We start from the raw sequence: 17,624 nt of genomic DNA, 5'->3' as shown, positions 1-17,624 counted from the left end.
AGCTTGTGGTCATTGGATCCTCAGACTGTTGTCAGGTAATCTCAGCTTGTGGTCATTGGATCCTCAGACTGTTGTCAGTCAATCTCAGCTTGTGGTCATTGGATCCTCAGACTGTTGTCAGGTAATCTCAGCTTGTGGTCATTGGATCCTCAGACTATTGTCAGGCAATCTCAGCGTGTGATCATTGGATCCTCAGACTGTTGTCAGGTAATCTCAGCGTGTGGTCATTGGCAGCTCAGACTGTTGTCAGGTAATCTCAGCGTGTGGTCATTGGATCCTCAGACTGTTGTCAGGCAATCTCAGCTTGTGGTCATTGGATCCTCAGACTGTTGTCAGGTAATCTCAGCTTGTGGTCATTGGATCCTCAGACTGTTGTCAGGCAATCTCAGCTTGTGGTCATTGGAGGCTCAGACTGTTGTCAGGTAATCTCAGCTTGTGGTCATTGGATCCTCAGATTGTTGTCAGGCAATCTCAGCTTTTGGTCATTGGATCCTCAGACTGTTGTCAGGCAATCTCAGCTTGTGGTCATTGGAGGCTCAGACTGTTGTCAGGTAATCTCAGCTTGTGGTCATTGGATCCTCAGACTGTTGTCAGGTAATCTCAGCTTGTGGTCATTGGATCCTTCGACTGTTGTCAGTCAATCTCAGCTTGTGGTCATTGGATCCTCAGACTGTTGTCAGGTAATCTCAGCTTGTGGTCATTGGATCCTCAGACTATTGTCAGGCAATCTCAGCGTGTGATCATTGGATCCTCAGACTGTTGTCAGGTAATCTCAGCGTGTGGTCATTGGCAGCTCAGACTGTTGTCAGGTAATCTCAGCTTGTGGTCATTGGATCCTCAGACTGTTGTCAGGCAATCTCAGCTTGTGGTCATTGGATCCTCAAACTGTTGTCAGGTAATCTCAGCGTGTGGTCATTGGATCCTCAGACTGTTGTCAGGCAATCTCAGCTTGTGGTCATTGGATCCTCAGACTGTTGTCAGGTAATCTCAGCGTGTGGTCATTGGATCCTCAGACTGTTGTCAGGCAATCTCAGCTTGTGGTCATTGGATCCTCAGACTGTGGTCAGGTAATCTCAGCTTGTGGTCATTGGATCCTCAGACTGTTGTCAGGTAATCTCAGCTTGTGGTCATTGGATCCTCAGACTGTTGTCAGGCAATCTCAGCTTGTGGTCATTGGCAGCTCAGACTGTTGTCAGACAATCTCAGCTTGTGGTCATTGGATCCTCAGACTGTTGTCAGGTAATCTCAGCTTGTGGTCATTGGATCCTCAGACTGTTGTCAGTCAATCTCAGCTTGTGGTCATTGGATCCTCAGACTGTTGTCAGGTAATTTCAGCTTGTGGTCATTGGATCCTCAGACTGTTGTCAGGCAATCTCAGCGTGTGATCATTGGATCCTCAGACTGTTGTCAGGTAATCTCAGCGTGTGGTCATTGGCAGCTCAGACTGTTGTCAGGTAATCTCAGCGTGTGGTCATTGGATCCTCATACTGTTGTCAGGCAATCTCAGCTTGTGGTCATTGGATCCTCAGACTGTTGTCAGGCAATCTCAGCTTGTTGTCATTGGATCCTCAGACTGTTGTCAGGTAATCTCAGCTTGTGGTCATTGGATCCTCAGACTGTTGTCAGGCAATCTCAGCTTGTGGTCATTGGATCCTCAGACTGTTGTCAGGTAATCTCAGCTTGTGGTCATTGGATCCTCAGACTGTTGTCAGGCAATCTCAGCTTGTGGTCATTGGAGGCTCAGACTGTTGTCAGGTAATCTCAGCTTGTGGTCATTGGATCCTCAGACTGTTGTCAGGCAATCTCAGCTTGTGGTCATTGGATCCTCAGACTGTTGTCAGGCAATCTCAGCTTGTGGTCATTGGAGGCTCAGACTGTTGTCAGGTAATCTCAGCTTGTGGTCATTGGATCCTCAGACTGTTGTCAGGTAATCTCAGCTTGTGGTCATTGGATCCTCAGACTGTTGTCAGTCAATCTCAGCTTGTGGTCATTGGATCCTCAGACTGTTGTCAGGTAATCTCAGCTTGTGGTCATTGGATCCTCAGACTATTGTCAGGCAATCTCAGCGTGTGATCATTGGATCCTCAGACTGTTGTCAGGTAATCTCAGCGTGTGGTCATTGGCAGCTCAGACTGTTGTCAGGTAATCTCAGCGTGTGGTCATTGGATCCTCAGACTGTTGTCAGGCAATCTCAGCTTGTGGTCATTGGATCCTCAGACTGTTGTCAGGTAATCTCAGCTTGTGGTCATTGGATCCTCAGACTGTTGTCAGGCCATCTCAGCTTGTGGTCATTGGAGGCTCAGACTGTTGTCAGGTAATCTCAGCTTGTCGTCATTGGATCCTCAGACTGTTGTCAGGCAATCTCAGCTTGTGGTCATTGGATCCTCAGACTGTTGTCAGGCAATCTCAGCTTGTGGTCATTGGAGGCTCAGACTGTTGTCAGGTAATCTCAGTTTGTGGTCATTGGATCCTCAGACTGTTGTCAGGTAATCTCAGCTTGTGGTCATTGGATCCTCAGACTGTTGTCAGTCAATCTCAGCTTGTGGCCATTGGATCCTCAGACTGTTGTCAGGTAATCTCAGCTTGTGGTCATTGGATCCTCAGACTATTGTCAGGCAATCTCAGCGTGTGATCATTGGATCCTCAGACTGTTGTCAGGTAATCTCAGCGTGTGGTCATTGGCAGCTCAGACTGTTGTCAGGTAATCTCAGCGTGTGGTCATTGGATCCTCAGACTGTTGTCAGGCAATCTCAGCTTGTGGTCATTGGATCCTCAGACTGTTGTCAGGTAATCTCAGCGTGTGGTCATTGGATCCTCAGACTGTTGTCAGGCAATCTCAGCTTGTGGTCATTGGATCCTCAGACTGTTGTCAGGTAATCTCAGCGTGTGGTCATTGGATCCTCAGACTGTTGTCAGGCAATCTCAGCTTGTGGTCATTGGATCCTCAGACTGTGGTCAGGTAATCTCAGCTTGTGGTCATTGGATCCTCAGACTGTTGTCAGGTAATCTCAGCTTGTGGTCATTGGATCCTCAGACTGTTGTCAGTCAATCTCAGCTTGTGGTCATTGGATCCTCAGACTGTTGTCAGGTAATCTCAGCTTGTGGTCATTGGATCCTCAGACTGTTGTCAGGTAATCTCAGCGTGTGGTCATTGGATCCTCAGACTGTTGTCAGGTAATCTCAGCTTGTGGTCATTGGATCCTCAGACTGTTGTCAGGTAATCTCAGCTTGTGGTCATTGGATCCTCAGACTGTTGTCAGGCAATCTCAGCTTGTGGTCATTGGCAGGTCAGACTGTTGTCAGACAATCTCAGCGTGTGGTCATTGGATGCTCAGACTGTTGTCAGGTAATCTCAGCGTGTGGTCATTGGATCCTCAGACTGTTGTCAAGCAATCTCAGCTTGTGGTCATTGGCAGCTCAGACTGTTGTCAGGCAATCTCAGCTTGTGGTCATTGGCAGCTCAGACTGTTGTCAGGCAATCTCAGCTTGTGGTCATTGGATCCTCAGACTGTTGTCAGGTAATCTCAGCGTGTGGTCATTGGATCCTCAGACTGTTGTCAGGTAATCTCAGCTTGTGGTCATTGAATCCTCAGACTGTTGTCAGTCAATCTCAGCTTGTGGTCATTGGATCCTCAGACTGTTGTCAGGTAATCTCAGCTTGTGGTCATTGGATCCTCAGACTGTTGTCAGGCAATCTCAGCGTGTGATCATTGGATCATCAGACTGTTGTCAGGTAATCTCAGCTTGTGGTCATTGGATCCTCAGACTGTTGTCAGGTAATCTCAGCGTGTGGTCATTGGATCCTCAGACTGTTGTCAGGCAATCTCAGCTTGTGGTCATTGGATCCTCAGACTGTTGTCAGGCAATCTCAGCTTGTTGTCATTGGATCCTCAGACTGTTGTCAGGTAATCTCAGCTTGTGGTCATTGGATCCTCAGACTGTTGTCAGGCAATCTCAGCTTGTGGTCATTGGATCCTCAGACTGTTGTCAGGTAATCTCAGCTTGTGGTCATTGGATCCTCAGACTGTTGTCAGGCAATCTCAGCTTGTGGTCATTGGAGGCTCAGACTGTTGTCAGGTAATCTCACCTTGTGGTCATTGGATCCTCAGACTGTTGTCAGGCAATCTCAGCTTGTGGTCATTGGATCCTCAGACTGTTGTCAGGCAATCTCAGCTTGTGGTCATTGGAGGCTCAGACTGTTGTCAGGTAATCTCAGCTTGTGGTCATTGGATCCTCAGACTGTTGTCAGGCAATCTCAGCTTGTGGTCATTGGCAGCTCCGACTGTTGTCACTCAATCTCAGCTTGTGGTCATTGGATCCTCAGACTGTTGTCAGGTAATCTCAGCTTGTGGTCATTGGATCCTCAGACTATTGTCAGGCAATCTCAGCGTGTGATCAATGGATCCTCAGACTGTTGTCAGGTAATCTCAGCGTGTGGTCATTGGCAGCTCAGACTGTTGTCAGGTAATCTCAGCGTGTGGTCATTGGATCCTCAGACTGTTGTCAGGCAATCTCAGCTTGTGGTCATTGGATGCTCAGACTGTTGTCAGGTAATCTCAGCGTGTGGTCATTGGATCCTCAGACTGTTGTCAGGCAATCTCAGCTTGTGGTCATTGGATCCTCAGACTGTTGTCAGGCAATCTCAGCTTGTGGTCATTGGATCCTCAGACTGTTGTCAGGCAATCTCAGCTTGTGGTCATTGGATCCTCAGACTGTTGTCAGGCAATCTCAGCTTGTGGTCATTGGAGGCTCAGACTGTTGTCAGGTAATCTCAGCTTGTGGTCATTGGCAGCTCAGACTGTTGTCAGGCAATCTCAGCGTGTGTTCATTGGATCCTCAGACTGTTGTCAGGCAATCTCAGCTTGTGGACATTGGAGGCTGAGACTGTTGTCAGGCAATCTCAGCGTGTGGTCATTGGATCCTCAGACTGTTGTCAGGCAATCTCAGCTTGTGATCATTGGCAGCTCAGACTGTTGTCAGGCAATCTCAGCGTGTGGTCATTGGATCCTCAGACTGTTGTCAGGTAATCTCAGCTTGTGGTCATTGGAGGCTCAGACTGTTGTCAGGTAATCTCAGCTTGTGGTCATTGGCAGCTCAGACTGTTGTCAGGCAATCTCAGCGTGTGGTCATTGGATCCTCAGACTGTTGTCAGGCAATCTCAGCTTGTGGTCATTGGCAGCTCAGACTGTTGTCAGGCAATCTCAGCTTGTGGTCATTGGATCCTCAGACTGTTGTCAGGTAATCTCAGCTTGTGGTCATTGGATCCTCAGACTGTTGTCAGGCAATCTCAGCTTGTGGTCATTGGATCCTCAGACTGTTGTCAGGTAATGTCAGCTTGTGTTCATTGGATCCTCAGACTGTTGTCAGGCAATCTCAGCTTGTGGTCATTGGAGGCTCAGACTGTTGTCAGGTAATCTCAGCTTGTGGTCATTGGATCCTCAGACTGTTGTCAGGCAATCTCAGCTTGGGGTCATTGGATCCTCAGACTGTTGTCAGGCAATCTCAGCTTGTGGTCATTGGAGGCTCAGACTGTTGTCAGGCAATCTCAGCGTGTGGTCATTGGCAGCTCAGACTGTTGTCAGGCAATCTCAGCTTGTGGTCATTGGATCCTCAGCCTGTTGTCAGGTAATCTCAGCGTGTGGTCATTGGATCCTCAGACTGTTGTCAGGCAATCTCAGCTTGTGGTCATTGGATCCTCAGACTGTTGTCAGGCAATCTCAGCTTGTGGTCATTGGATCCTCAGACTGTTGTCAGGCAATCTCAGCTTGTGGTCATTGGATCCTCAGACTGTTGTCAGGTAATCTCAGCGTGTGGTCATTGCATCCTCAGACTGTTGTCAGGCAATCTCAGCTTGTGGTCATTGGAGGCTCAGACTGTTGTCAGGCAATCTCAGCGTGTGGTCATTGGATCCTCAGACTGTTGTCAGGCTATCTCAGCTTGTGGTCATTGGATCCTCAGACTGTTGTCAGGTAATCTCAGCGTGTGGTCATTGGATCCTCAGACTGTTGTCAGGCAATCTCAGCTTGTGGTCATTGGATCCTCAGACTGTTGTCAGGCAATCTCAGCTTGTGGTCATTGGATCCTCAGACTGTTGTCAGGCAATCTCAGCTTGTGGTCATTGGATCCTCAGACTGTTGTCAGGTAATCTCAGCGTGTGGTCATTGGATCCTCAGACTGTTGTCAGGCAATCTCAGCTTGTGGTCATTGGATCCTCAGACTGTTGTCAGGTAATCTCAGCGTGTGGTCATTGGATCCTCAGACTGTTGTCAGGCAATCTCAGCTTTTGGTCATTGGCAGCTCAGACTGTTGTCAGGCGATCTCAGCTTGTGGTCATTGGATCCTCAGACTGTTGTCAGGTAATCTCAGCTTGTGGTCATTGGAGGCTCAGACTGTTGTCAGGCAATCTCAGCGTGTGGTCATTGGATCCTCAGACTGTTGTCAGACTATCTCAGCTTGTGGTCATTGGATCCTCAGACTGTTGTCAGGTAATCTCAGCGTGTGGTCATTGGATCCTCAGACTGTTGTCAGGCAATCTCAACTTGTGGTCATTGGCAGGTCAGACTGTTGTCAGACAATCTCAGCGTGTGGTCATTGGATCCTCAGACTGTTGTCAGGCAATCTCAGCTTGTGATCATTGGCAGCTCAGACTGTTGTCAGGCAATCTCAGCGTGTGGTCATTGGATCCTCAGACTGTTGTCAGGTAATCTCAGCTTGTGGTCATTGGAGGCTCAGACTGTTGTCAGGTAATCTCAGCTTGTGGTCATTGGCAGCTCAGACTGTTGTCAGGCAATCTCAGCGTGTGGTCATTGGATCCTCAGACTGTTGTCAGGCAATCTCAGCTTGTGGTCATTGGCAGCTCAGACTGTTGTCAGGCAATCTCAGCTTGTGGTCATTGGATCCTCAGACTGTTGTCAGGTAATCTCAGCTTGTGGTCATTGGATCCTCAGACTGTTGTCAGGCAATCTCAGCTTGTGGTCATTGGATCCTCAGACTGTTGTCAGGTAATGTCAGCTTGTGTTCATTGGATCCTCAGACTGTTGTCAGGCAATCTCAGCTTGTGGTCATTGGAGGCTCAGACTGTTGTCAGGTAATCTCAGCTTGTGGTCATTGGATCCTCAGACTGTTGTCAGGCAATCTCAGCTTGGGGTCATTGGATCCTCAGACTGTTGTCAGGCAATCTCAGCTTGTGGTCATTGGAGGCTCAGACTGTTGTCAGGCAATCTCAGCGTGTGGTCATTGGCAGCTCAGACTGTTGTCAGGCAATCTCAGCTTGTGGTCATTGGATCCTCAGCCTGTTGTCAGGTAATCTCAGCGTGTGGTCATTGGATCCTCAGACTGTTGTCAGGCAATCTCAGCTTGTGGTCATTGGATCCTCAGACTGTTGTCAGGCAATCTCAGCTTGTGGTCATTGGATCCTCAGACTGTTGTCAGGCAATCTCAGCTTGTGGTCATTGGATCCTCAGACTGTTGTCAGGTAATCTCAGCGTGTGGTCATTGCATCCTCAGACTGTTGTCAGGCAATCTCAGCTTGTGGTCATTGGAGGCTCAGACTGTTGTCAGGCAATCTCAGCGTGTGGTCATTGGATCCTCAGACTGTTGTCAGGCTATCTCAGCTTGTGGTCATTGGATCCTCAGACTGTTGTCAGGTAATCTCAGCGTGTGGTCATTGGATCCTCAGACTGTTGTCAGGCAATCTCAGCTTGTGGTCATTGGATCCTCAGACTGTTGTCAGGCAATCTCAGCTTGTGGTCATTGGATCCTCAGACTGTTGTCAGGCAATCTCAGCTTGTGGTCATTGGATCCTCAGACTGTTGTCAGGTAATCTCAGCGTGTGGTCATTGGATCCTCAGACTGTTGTCAGGCAATCTCAGCTTGTGGTCATTGGATCCTCAGACTGTTGTCAGGTAATCTCAGCGTGTGGTCATTGGATCCTCAGACTGTTGTCAGGCAATCTCAGCTTTTGGTCATTGGCAGCTCAGACTGTTGTCAGGCGATCTCAGCTTGTGGTCATTGGATCCTCAGACTGTTGTCAGGTAATCTCAGCTTGTGGTCATTGGAGGCTCAGACTGTTGTCAGGCAATCTCAGCGTGTGGTCATTGGATCCTCAGACTGTTGTCAGACTATCTCAGCTTGTGGTCATTGGATCCTCAGACTGTTGTCAGGTAATCTCAGCGTGTGGTCATTGGATCCTCAGACTGTTGTCAGGCAATCTCAACTTGTGGTCATTGGCAGGTCAGACTGTTGTCAGACAATCTCAGCGTGTGGTCATTGGATCCTCAGACTGTTGTCAGGCAATCTCAGCTTGTGATCATTGGCAGCTCAGACTGTTGTCAGGCAATCTCAGCGTGTGGTCATTGGATCCTCAGACTGTTGTCAGGTAATCTCAGCTTGTGGTCATTGGAGGCTCAGACTGTTGTCAGGTAATCTCAGCTTGTGGTCATTGGCAGCTCAGACTGTTGTCAGGCAATCTCAGCGTGTGGTCATTGGATCCTCAGACTGTTGTCAGGCAATCTCAGCTTGTGGTCATTGGCAGCTCAGACTGTTGTCAGGCAATCTCAGCTTGTGGTCATTGGATCCTCAGACTGTTGTCAGGTAATCTCAGCTTGTGGTCATTGGATCCTCAGACTGTTGTCAGGCAATCTCAGCTTGTGGTCATTGGATCCTCAGACTGTTGTCAGGTAATGTCAGCTTGTGTTCATTGGATCCTCAGACTGTTGTCAGGCAATCTCAGCTTGTGGTCATTGGAGGCTCAGACTGTTGTCAGGTAATCTCAGCTTGTGGTCATTGGATCCTCAGACTGTTGTCAGGCAATCTCAGCTTGGGGTCATTGGATCCTCAGACTGTTGTCAGGCAATCTCAGCTTGTGGTCATTGGAGGCTCAGACTGTTGTCAGGCAATCTCAGCGTGTGGTCATTGGCAGCTCAGACTGTTGTCAGGCAATCTCAGCTTGTGGTCATTGGATCCTCAGCCTGTTGTCAGGTAATCTCAGCGTGTGGTCATTGGATCCTCAGACTGTTGTCAGGCAATCTCAGCTTGTGGTCATTGGATCCTCAGACTGTTGTCAGGCAATCTCAGCTTGTGGTCATTGGATCCTCAGACTGTTGTCAGGCAATCTCAGCTTGTGATCATTGGATCCTCAGACTGTTGTCAGGTAATCTCAGCGTGTGGTCATTGCATCCTCAGACTGTTGTCAGGCAATCTCAGCTTGTGGTCATTGGAGGCTCAGACTGTTGTCAGGCAATCTCAGCGTGTGGTCATTGGATCCTCAGACTGTTGTCAGGCTATCTCAGCTTGTGGTCATTGGATCCTCAGACTGTTGTCAGGTAATCTCAGCGTGTGGTCATTGGATCCTCAGACTGTTGTCAGGCAATCTCAGCTTGTGGTCATTGGATCCTCAGACTGTTGTCAGGCAATCTCAGCTTGTGGTCATTGGATCCTCAGACTGTTGTCAGGCAATCTCAGCTTGTGGTCATTGGATCCTCAGACTGTTGTCAGGTAATCTCAGCGTGTGGTCATTGGATCCTCAGACTGTTGTCAGGCAATCTCAGCTTGTGGTCATTGGATCCTCAGACTGTTGTCAGGTAATCTCAGCGTGTGGTCATTGGATCCTCAGACTGTTGTCAGGCAATCTCAGCTTTTGGTCATTGGCAGCTCAGACTGTTGTCAGGCGATCTCAGCTTGTGGTCATTGGATCCTCAGACTGTTGTCAGGTAATCTCAGCTTGTGGTCATTGGAGGCTCAGACTGTTGTCAGGCAATCTCAGCGTGTGGTCATTGGATCCTCAGACTGTTGTCAGACTATCTCAGCTTGTGGTCATTGGATCCTCAGACTGTTGTCAGGTAATCTCAGCGTGTGGTCATTGGATCCTCAGACTGTTGTCAGGCAATCTCAACTTGTGGTCATTGGCAGGTCAGACTGTTGTCAGACAATCTCAGCGTGTGGTCATTGGATCCTCAGACTGTTGTCAGGCAATCTCAGCTTGTGGTCATTGGCAGGTCAGACTGTTGTCAGACAATCTCAGCGTGTGGTCATTGGCAGCTCAGACTGTTGTCAGGCAATCTCAGCTTGTGGTCATTGGATCCTCAGACTGTTGTCAGGTAATCTCAGCTTGTGGTCATTGGATCCTCAGACTGTTGTCAGGTAATCTCAGCTTGTGGTCATTGGATCCTCAGACTGTTGTCAGGCAATCTCAGCTTGTGGTCATTGGATCCTCAGACTGTTGTCAGGTAATCTCAGCTTGTGGTCATTGGATCCTCAGACTGTTGTCAGGCAATCTCAGCTTGTGGTCATTGGATCCTCAGACTGTTGTCAGGCAATCTCAGCTTGTGGTCATTGGCAGCTCAGACTGTTGTCAGGTAATCTCAGCTTGTGGTCATTGGCAGCTCAGACTGTTGTCAGGTAATCTCAGCTTGTGGTCATTGGCAGCTCAGACTGTTGTCAGGTAATCTCAGCTTGTGGTCATTGGATCCTCAGACTGTTGTCAGGCAATCTCAGCGTGTGGTCATTGGATCCTCAGACTGTTGTCAGGCAATCTCAGCGTGTGGTCATTGGATCCTCAGGCTGTTGTCAGGCAATCTCAGCGAGTGGTCATTGGATCCTCAGACTGTTGTCAGGCAATCTCAGCTTGTGGTCATTGGCAGCTCAGACTGTTGTCAGGTAATCTCAGCTTGTGGTCATTGGATCCTCAGACTGTTGTCAGGTAATCTCAGCTTGTGGTCATTGGATCCTCAGACTGTTGTCAGGCAATCTCAGCTTGTGGTCATTGGATCCTCAGACTGTTGTCAGGCAATCTCAGCTTGTGGTCATTGGATCCTCAGACTGTTGTCAGACAATCTCAGCGTGTGGTCATTGGATCCTCAGACTGTTGTCAGGCAATCTCAGCGTGTGGTCATTGGATCCTCAGACTGTTGTCAGGCAATCTCAGCTTGTGGTCATTGGATCCTCAGACTGTTGTCAGGTAATCTCAGCGTGTAGTCATTGGATCCTCAGACTGTTGTCAGGCAATCTCAGCTTGTGGTCATTGGCAGCTCAGACTGTTGTCAGGCGATCTCAGCTTGTGGTCATTGGATCCTCAGACTGTTGTCAGGTAATCTCAGCTTGTGGTCATTGGAGGCTTAGACTGCTGTCAGGCAATCTCAGCGTGTGGTCATTGGATCCTCAGACTGTTGTCAGGCTATCTCAGCTTGTGGTCATTGGATCCTCAGACTGTTGTCAGGTAATCTCAGCGTGTGGTCATTGGATCCTCAGACTGTTGTCAGGCAATCTCAGCTTGTGGTCATTGGATCCTCAGACTGTTGTCAGGCAATCTCAGCTTGTGGTCATTGGATCCTCAGACTGTTGTCAGGCAATCTCAGCTTGTGGTCATTGGATCCTCAGACTGTTGTCAGGTAATCTCAGCGTGTGGTCATTGGATCCTCAGACTGTTGTCAGGCAATCTCAGCTTGTGGTCATTGGATCCTCAGACTGTTGTCAGGTAATCTCAGCGTGTGGTCATTGGATCCTCAGACTGTTGTCAGGCAATCTCAGCTTTTGGTCATTGGCAGCTCAGACTGTTGTCAGGCGATCTCAGCTTGTGGTCATTGGATCCTCAGACTGTTGTCAGGTAATCTCAGCTTGTGGTCATTGGAGGCTCAGACTGTTGTCAGGCAATCTCAGCGTGTGGTCATTGGATCCTCAGACTGTTGTCAGACTATCTCAGCTTGTGGTCATTGGATCCTCAGACTGTTGTCAGGTAATCTCAGCGTGTGGTCATTGGATCCTCAGACTGTTGTCAGGCAATCTCAACTTGTGGTCATTGGCAGGTCAGACTGTTGTCAGACAATCTCAGCGTGTGGTCATTGGATCCTCAGACTGTTGTCAGGCAATCTCAGCTTGTGGTCATTGGCAGGTCAGACTGTTGTCAGACAATCTCAGCGTGTGGTCATTGGCAGCTCAGACTGTTGTCAGGCAATCTCAGCTTGTGGTCATTGGATCCTCAGACTGTTGTCAGGTAATCTCAGCTTGTGGTCATTGGATCCTCAGACTGTTGTCAGGTAATCTCAGCTTGTGGTCATTGGATCCTCAGACTGTTGTCAGGCAATCTCAGCTTGTGGTCATTGGATCCTCAGACTGTTGTCAGGTAATCTCAGCTTGTGGTCATTGGATCCTCAGACTGTTGTCAGGCAATCTCAGCTTGTGGTCATTGGATCCTCAGACTGTTGTCAGGCAATCTCAGCTTGTGGTCATTGGCAGCTCAGACTGTTGTCAGGTAATCTCAGCTTGTGGTCATTGGCAGCTCAGACTGTTGTCAGGTAATCTCAGCTTGTGGTCATTGGCAGCTCAGACTGTTGTCAGGTAATCTCAGCTTGTGGTCATTGGATCCTCAGACTGTTGTCAGGCAATCTCAGCGTGTGGTCATTGGATCCTCAGACTGTTGTCAGGCAATCTCAGCGTGTGGTCATTGGATCCTCAGGCTGTTGTCAGGCAATCTCAGCGAGTGGTCATTGGATCCTCAGACTGTTGTCAGGCAATCTCAGCTTGTGGTCATTGGCAGCTCAGACTGTTGTCAGGTAATCTCAGCTTGTGGTCATTGGATCCTCAGACTGTTGTCAGGTAATCTCAGCTTGTGGTCATTGGATCCTCAGACTGTTGTCAGGCAATCTCAGCTTGTGGTCATTGGATCCTCAGACTGTTGTCAGGCAATCTCAGCTTGTGGTCATTGGATCCTCAGACTGTTGTCAGACAATCTCAGCGTGTGGTCATTGGATCCTCAGACTGTTGTCAGGCAATCTCAGCGTGTGGTCATTGGATCCTCAGACTGCTGCCATCGTGGCCGTAGTTACAAATGTTCAAAGGACTTTCCAGGGCATCACAACACTCCAGGAGTTTGTTCATCAACAGACCTGCTCCCTGAAGGCTCTCTGTGGATATGGCCTCCTGCTGAGCACACTTACCCCCCTCCTCCTCCCTCCTCCTCCCTCTTCCAGCAGATGTACTGCTCTGCGTGGCCTCTGCTCACTCTCCCAGTCACGCTCAAAGCCAAGAGGAAACCCTACTAGGCCACTTATGCCTGGAAGCAACTGGTTTGTGCACAAGCCTTTACGTTACCAAAAAGTAATTCAGCACCAGACAGACTGCTCCATGTGGAATATTGAAACTTTTAACCAGTATGGAAAACATCCAAACCATAGAATTTCAGCAACTTACAGAAGAAATAATCCACCAACTAACCCGCAAGTATTTTATGATACATTTAAATAGCGCTGGTGGTGGTGTCCCTCATACAGTTGAACGTGCTAACACTGAGTCCATCTATTTCTACCTCCGTAACATCGCCCAACTCCACCCCTACCTCAGCTCATCTACTGCTGAAGCCCTCATCCATGCCTTTGTTACCTCTAGACTTGACTATTTCAACACACTCCTGGCTGGCCTCCCACGTCATGTGCTTCATAAATTCATCCAAAAGTCTGCTGCCGTGTCCTAACTCGCAACAATCTCGCTCACCTATCAGCCACTGTGCTGACCCGTGTCCTAACTCGCATCGAATCCGCTCACCTTTCACCCCCTGTGCTCGCTGACCCCTGTCCTAACTCGCACCAAGTCCCAATCACGCATCACCCACTGTGCTCGCTGACCCATGTCCTACCTCGCACCAAGTCCCGCTCACCCATCACCCCCTGTGCTCGCTGCCTGTGACCTAACTCACACTAAGTCCCGATCACCCATCACCCCGTGCTGACCTGTGTCCTAACTCGCACCAAGTCCCACTCACCCATCACCCCTGTGCTGACCCGTGTCCTAACACACACCAAGACCCATTCACCCATCACCCCCTGTGCTCACTGACCTGTGTCCTAACTCGCACCAAGTCCCACTCACCCATCACCCCCTGTGCTCACTGACCTGTGTCCTAACTCGCACCAAGTCCCGCTCACCCATCACACACTGTGCTGACCCGTGTCCTAACTCGCACCAAGTCCCGATCACCCATCACCCACTGTGCTCACTGCCCCGTGTCCTAACTCACACCCAGTCCCGATCACCCATTACCCCCTGTGCTCACTGCCCCGTGTCCTAACTCACACCCAGTCCCGATCACCCATCACCCACTGTGCCCTGTGTCCTAACTCGCACCGAATCCGTTCACCTTTCACCCCCTGTTCTCGCTGACCCGTGTCCTAACTCACACCAAGTCCCGCTCACCTATCACACACTGTGCTGACGCGTGTCAGCATTGTAACCAATGTAACCCCACTTTTTCAAAAAAGGAGGGAGAGAGAAAACAGGGAATTATAGACCGGTCAGCTTGACATCGGTAGTGGGTAAAATGATGGAATCAATTATTAAGGATGTCACAGCAGCGCATTTGGAAAGAGGTGACATGATAGGTCCAAGTCAGCATGGATTTGTGAAAGGGAAATCATGCTTGACAAATCTTCTGGAATTTTTTGGCGATGTTTCCAGTAGAGTGGACAAGGGAGAACCAGTTGATGTGGTGTTTTTGGACTTTCAGAATGCTTTCGACAAGGTCCCACACAAGAAATTAATGTGCAAAGTTAAAGCACATGGGATTGGGGGTAGTGTGCTGACATGTATTGCGAACTGGTTGGCAGACAGGAAGCAAAGAGTAGGAGTAAATGGGTACTTTTCAGAATGGCAGGCAGTGACTAGTGGGGTACCGCAAGGTTCTGTGCTGGGGCCCCAGCTGTTTACATTGTACATTAATGATTTAGACGAGGGGATTAAATGTAGTATCTCCAAATTTGCGGATGACACTAAGTTGGGTGGCAGTGTGAGCTGCGAGGAGGATGCTATGAGGCTGCAGAGTGACTTGGATAGGTTAGGTGAGTGGGCAAATGCATGGCAGATGAAGTATAATGTGGATAAATGTGAGGTTATCCACTTTGGTGGTAAAAACAGAGAGACAGACTATTATCTGAATAGTGACAGATTAGGAAAAGGGGAGGTGCAACGAGACCTGGGTGTCATGGTACATCAGTCATTGAAGGTTGGCATGCAGGTACAGCAGGCGGTTAAGAAAGCAAATGGCATGTTGGCCTTCATAGCGAGGGGATTTGAATACAGGGGCAGGGAGGTGTTGCTACAGTTGTACAGGGCCTTGGTGAGGCCACACCTGGAGTATTGTGTACAGTTTTGGTCTCCTAACTTGAGGAAGGACATTCTTGCTATTGAGGGAGTGCAGCGAAGGTTCACCAGACTGATTCCCGGGATGGCGGGACTGACATATCAAGAAAGACTGGATCAACTGGGCTTGTATTCACTGGAGTTCAGAAGAATGAGAGGGAATCTCATCGAAACGTTTAAAATTCTGACAGGTTTAGACAGGTTAGATGCAGGAAGAATGTTCCCAATGTTGGGGAAGTCCAGAACCAGGGGTCACAGTCTAAGGATAAGAACCGAGATGAGGAGAAACATCTTCACCCAGAGAGTGGTGAACTTGTGGAATTCTATACCACAGAAAGTTGTTCAGGCCAATTCACTAAATATATTCAAAAAGGAGTTAGATGTAGTCCTTACTACTAGGGGGATCAAGAGGTATGGTGAGAAAGCAGGAATGGGGTACTGAAGTTGCATGTTCATCCATGAACTCATTGAATGGCGGTGCAGGCTAGAAGGGCCGAATGGCCTACTCCTGCACCTATTTTCTATGTTTCTATGTTTAAGTCCCGTTCCCCCATCACCCCCTGTGCTCACTGACCATGTCCTAACTCGCACCAAGTCCCGTTCCCCCATCACCCCCTGTGCTCACTGACCATGTCCTAACTCGCACCAAGTCCTGTTCACCCATCACCCCCTGTGCTCACTGGCCGGGTCCTAACTTGCACCAAGTCCTGTTCACCCATCACCCCCTGTGCTCACTGGCCGGGTCCTAACTCGCACCAAGTCCTGTTCACCCATCACCCCCTGTGCTCACTGGCCGGGTCCTAACTCGCACCAAGTCCTGTTCACCCATCACCCCCTGTGCTCGCTGACCTACATTGGCTCTCGGTTGAGCAATGCCTAAAATTGTTATTTTTTTTCCTTGGTCCACTTTTACTGAATTCTAAAATCCTCCCAACCCTCAGGCTTACTTCTCCTTTTAGCAACATTATAAGCCTCTTCCTTTAATCTAATACTATCTTTAACTTCCCTTGTTAGCCACGGTTGGACTACGTTTCCCGTTGGGATTTTTTTCCTTAAGCGAATTTATATTCGTTGTGAATTATTTCTTTAAATGTTTGCCATTGCTTAACTACCGTCAAATCTTTTAAAGTCGTTTCCCAATCTACCTCAGCCCACTCGCCCCTCATACCTACGTAATTTGCTTTGGTCAGATTTAAGACCCTAATTTTAGACAAAAGTTGGCCGTCAGTTAGTTGTAAGAAACCTCCTTCTTGGAGCTTTATGAAAAATGAGATAAACCAAATAAATAAGCACTTGATGCCCGTGTTTAGTCTAAAGAGGAACAGGGTGCAACAGAGGAAGTGACCTGAAAGAGTGAAAGATCAACAAGGGACAAGGTCTTTGAGCAATGCCCAAATGGGATCAGTTATTGAAAGCACATTTACATCAATCCTTTGAAAAGAAGTATGATTGCAGTAAGATTGCCTACCTTGTGGGAAGAGACCAGTGAAGGAGTCTAGAGACGGAGCAGCAAAGCTCCCAGCGATACACAACACTCTGAGGTCTCAGTCATTACTCTGCACAAAGTAACTGACGTAGTCTCTTGTGAAAGCACAGGACAGGCAAGCTTCCTCTTCCCTTTCAGCTCAGGGGTCAGACATCATTGGTGCTGTGCCTGTTCGAGCTGAGATAGAATATTGGCTCAATAAATAAAACACAGGGCAGCTCAAAATGGGAACTTATCAAGCTCAAAAACATTTACGGGTGGGAGGCAAAGGGGTTAGTCTTGGTCATTTAAATGTTACTGGAGGATCTCAAATGGCAGAGCTCATGGTAAATGGGAGAAGCTGCTGTTTGATAATGAAAGGAGTGTTTACCATGAAGTGCCAGGGTTGAAATTCAGGGGTTCCAGCCCCACGACAGAACAGGGACAGAGCAGATCTCCCGGCCATCTCTACCCGCAAACACTGACGCTGCCCCAAATCCCAGGGATGGGTTCATTCGCACGTTTGGGTGATTCCATCAGACCTGTCAGGTTAATCTGTGATTCCCCCTCGATCCACTCCTGGTGATAAGGATCGGGAGATAGCTCCAGATAGCAGAAAATGAGAGAGGGCAAATCAGGAACATTATAACCAGATTCAGAAGGACTGAAATCTTACAGCCACAAATCTATCAGACAATGGGTAGAACCCTTTCTGCACTGCTGTGTACATCTTTGGTCACCCAATAACAGGAAGGATATTATTACCAATAGAGGATTACAGAGATGAGCAAGAAAGATGATTTGGAGATCAGGAGTGTAATTTATCAGGAAAGGTTAAGGAAGTCACACCTGGAGATTGTCAGACGGAAATGTTCAAGATCCTTAGAGAGCAGACAGAATTGATCCGTACAAGTTGCTCCGTATGATGAGGGGCGACATACCGGGTGAGACAAATTAAGTTCTGCATAGGGAGCGAGGGCAGGGAGAATGTTTTCACTGAAAGGATATTAGTGATGGGATCAGATAACAGGGA

General features: G+C 48.6%; 1 protein-coding gene across 3 annotated transcripts in view; it reads right to left on the bottom strand.

Annotated features, from left to right (window-relative positions):
- Positions 1-16,709, bottom strand: part of LOC139273630 (mast/stem cell growth factor receptor kita-like) — a 49,364-nt gene extending 32,655 nt beyond the window's left edge. Inside the window, exon 1 of one of the 3 annotated variants that reach the window (XM_070890718.1) lies at positions 16,595-16,709. The gene's annotated coding sequence lies outside the window, so the exon portion shown is untranslated. The remainder of the gene's footprint in view (positions 1-16,594) is intronic. The other 2 variants (XM_070890650.1, XM_070890776.1) reach the window with 2 other exon arrangements.
- Positions 16,710-17,624: the final 915 nt, after the last annotated feature.

This window comes from Pristiophorus japonicus, chromosome 1, assembly GCF_044704955.1.
Source record: "Pristiophorus japonicus isolate sPriJap1 chromosome 1, sPriJap1.hap1, whole genome shotgun sequence".
Classification (NCBI taxonomy): domain Eukaryota; kingdom Metazoa; phylum Chordata; class Chondrichthyes; family Pristiophoridae; genus Pristiophorus; species Pristiophorus japonicus.
The sequence above is the reverse complement of the archived record's forward strand: the minus strand, read 5'-3'. Positions and strand labels throughout refer to the sequence as shown.